Source organism: Zingiber officinale, chromosome 2B, assembly GCF_018446385.1.
Source record: "Zingiber officinale cultivar Zhangliang chromosome 2B, Zo_v1.1, whole genome shotgun sequence".
In the NCBI taxonomy this organism is placed as follows: domain Eukaryota; kingdom Viridiplantae; phylum Streptophyta; class Magnoliopsida; order Zingiberales; family Zingiberaceae; genus Zingiber; species Zingiber officinale.
In genome coordinates, this window is record NC_055989.1 from 39,669,599 (window position 1) to 39,673,428 (window position 3,830).

Below are 3,830 nucleotides of genomic sequence, written 5' to 3' on the forward strand. Positions count from 1 at the left end.
CTGAGGTACTTAGAATTTCTCCCTTTTTAATGTATATCAACCTAAGTTAAGTTAGGGCAAACTGTAAAATACCAAAAATATTTATATGGATTAAATTAATTAACATTTGGACATAATTGAATTTATTTAGGAAAAATAAATTTAATTGGATGAGGAATTTAGAGGGAAATAGTTTTATATGAATTTATAGAATTTTCTAGATTTTTTTTATAATTTTAAAATGAATGTTACATATTTCATAGGAATAAATGGGTTAGGTTTTTCTAAAGTCTATTTTGAATACCTATTTAAGTTGGGAGTTGATTGACTTAAAGTTTTATTACAAAACCTAAGTTTATTTTCCTTCTCTCCCACACCTTATCTCCTTGTTGCATGTCCGTGCTGTGCCTCGCCGCGTCGACCAACCCGATGATGCCGTAGTGACGAGTAGCTGGCTCTGCATCCATCCCCTCCCCCCATGGCTCGGTTGGCCATAGTTCTGTCCAAGCACCACATGATTGCGACCTTTCTGCTATCGCTACCCTTCTCCACTCCCTCTCCTGTTCGCTCGAGTGTCTGCCATGGTCGCCGCCTCCCGCACCACCAGAGGACATCATGGATAGCCGCAGCTATGTTCCAAGGTCCTTGACGCGAACAATCAAAGGCTTGCCACTGGCGATTGACGAGCACAATTGTGTGCCACACCACTGTTCCGTCGTTGCTTTCCCTTCCCATCTACTGTTGTCGCCGGTGTCACCACCAGCCACCTGCCGACGACAGGTCCACGTGGATCATCTTCGACCCCTACGTAGGTAATTCCCCTCGTTGAGATGTACTCCAAGTGCCTCCTCCTCGACGACACCCATCAAGTGCTTGAAGATATGCCTGTGAGCGATGAGGTGTCATACAATTCCCATATCTCTGGTTATGTATATGGTGGAGATGTTAATATATCCTATTCGGTGTTCGAAGAAATTTCATATGCACATGACTGACGACCGACTGTCTCCCCTTTCTAGCGATACGCAGAGGTAAGAGTAATTTAATTGATTAATTTAAACTTTGCTAATTTAATTAATATGATAATTAACTAATTAGTCCATGACTAATTTAAAGGTTAACTAATTGATGAATTAGGTAGTTAGTTATTTAATTAGTTAAGTATGTTAATTGATTTAATCAGTATTATTACATTAAGTTTGAGTGAAGCTTGAATAATTAGAAGTTAATTACTTGATCTACCCATTTAATGAATAAGTTAATTTAATTTAATAGTGGATTAAATTAATTAACTTAGTAGTAATGAAGTTATTAATCAAATTGACAACTGATTTGAATATCAATTAAGAGTTGTCTTACTAATTAATTTTTAATCAATGGAGTTACGGAACAGATGGGTAGACTGATCGGTACACATATTATAGATACTTACATTTGTTTTGTATCATACGCTTGTAGGATTCTAGCTCGAGGCAAATCCTTTGACTTGAAGATAGGATGATCTACAGTTGAGGTGGGTAGATCCTACTTATCTTCTTGATAGCCTTAATTATAGTGTATGATTGTTTACTGCTAGGTTTGATGAGGTTGCAGTTACTCACTTACCTTATGTTTGTCTTAAATCACTCCTGAGTTTGATACCTTATTGTTTATCCTTATATGTTGACCTATTATGATAGCTATGAAGTTATGTTTAATATTCATGATTGTGTTTATAGATATGCATGATACTACCATACTATAGTATAGGACATTGGATATTCTGCTAGATGATTTGAGTTTGTATTTATTGTTCGGATGATCATACCGTAGTATAGGATATCGAGTATTTTACTAAACCTTTGTTTGTTATTTCATACCATGGTATAGTATTTTTAATATCCTACTAGACCCTTGGTTGCTATATCTTGTCGATCATTATCTCTCATTCGTGGTTGAAAGAGTTATAGGTGACCATTAGTATATCCTGTCGATCATTGTCTCACATTCATAGTTGAGAGAGTCGTCAGCAACCGTTGGTATTTCCCGTCGATCACTGCCTCACATTCATAGTTGAGAGAGTCGTCAGCAACCGTTGGTATATCCTGTCGACCATTGCCTCCCATTCATGGTTGAGAGAGTCGTCAGCAACTATTGGTATATCCTGTCAACCATTGCCTCCCATTCATGGTTGAGAGAGTCGTCAGTAACCATTGGTATATCCTGTCGACCATTGCCTCCCATTCATAGTTGAGAGAGTTGTCAGCGACCGTTAGTATATCTTGTTGACCATTGTCTCCCATTCATGATTGATGGAGTCGTCAGTAACCGTTAGTATATCCTGTCAATTATTGTCTTCCATTCGTGGTTGAGAGAGTCGTCAGCGACCATTAGTATATCCTGTCGACCATTGTCTCCCATTCATAGTTGAGAAAGTCGTCAGTAACTGTTAGTATATTTTATCGACCATTATCTCCCATTCATGGTTGAGAGAGTCGTCAGTAACCGTTAGTATATCCTGTCGATTATTGTCTTCTATTCGTGGTCGAGAGAGTTGTCAGCGACCGTTAATATATCTTGTCTCCCATGCATGGTTAAGAGGGTCGTTAGTGACCGTTGGTATATACCATGCGAGACCATCCGTGGTAGAGCGTTCTCCTACAGACAGTGACTAGTAGCATACCCTGACTGTCCACGGGACCATCCGTGGTAGAGTGTTCTCCCGTAGTCAGTGATAGGGGAGCCAGATAGCTACCTCATTCTGTTCACCCACGGGACCATCCGTGGTAGAGTATTTTCTAGCGTACAGTGACTAGTCATTTACTCTGATTACCCACAGAACCATTTATGGTAGAGTGTTTCTCCTGTAGTCAGTATTTGTTATGTGCTTGTTATATATTGGTCATGTATTTGTTGGTGCAGGTTTAGATGTACTATATTACTCTCGATTTGTTGGTTATACTTAGTTGAGTAGGTTAATGAAGTGTTATATTATTGATTATACTTTTGGTTAACTGGTGATTATGTTGGGGAACCTACGTTGGTTTAAATATTTTACCTGAGACTGCATCCTTTCATCTCCTAACAGTATATTATTCATGCGCTATTTTCTTCTACCCACTGAGTTCTTGTACTCACTACCCCTTTCTTTTCCTTTGACTTTCAGGTTAGTAGATAGAGGAGGTGTTGTGCCGCTCAGAGGTCCTGGATTCCGGCCCCATTCAAGTTGGATTTTTGTTTCAGTTGTTTGAGTTGTTTTATTCTTCTGTTCCGCTGCCACTATTTTATGTTGGCTTGAATTGGTTCGATATCGTATTTCTTATATTGTCACTAGGGGGGTACCATCTAATTTGACGGACAAGTATACCCTCGGGGCGTGACAAACAAACAATAAAATAATTTTTAAAAATAAATTTATAATTTATTACAAGTAACAAATTTGCAATAAGTAAAACTAAAGTACTTAAAATTTTATACTAAGTACCCATAACTTATCCCCCCCCCCCCGCGCCGTTTATCAAAAAAAATTTATTAGGGGAAAAAATGAAAAATAAGTAAAAAAATATTGGGAAATATTATTGGGGTTTTCATTAGAATTTTCAGGAATATGTCATTTTACTAAAATCCAATTTTCAAAAAGAATAATTTTTATCAATTAAACATTAATTTTAGAAAAAATAATTTAAAAATTATTTTTATGTATCAAAAAAATTCTAAAAATTTATTTCATAGTCAAACAAAAACAATCAAATCAGGAGAAAAATTTTCATGACAAACAAATTTTTATTTTGATGAAAAATAATATTTTTGTACAAAAATAACCATTTTTTAATTTAAATGATTAAAAAAATAGATTTAGATTCCTAAAAATA

At 36.4% G+C, this 3,830-nt stretch overlaps 1 long non-coding RNA gene across 1 annotated transcript; it reads left to right on the forward strand.

Moving 5' to 3' along the window:
• The first annotated feature begins 324 nt into the window (after positions 1-324).
• LOC122049077 lies at positions 325-3,330 on the forward strand. Its single transcript, XR_006130810.1, has 3 exons — positions 325-1,010; positions 1,438-1,492; positions 3,125-3,330. It is a non-coding gene; the product is annotated as an uncharacterized LOC122049077 (long non-coding RNA).
• Positions 3,331-3,830: the final 500 nt, after the last annotated feature.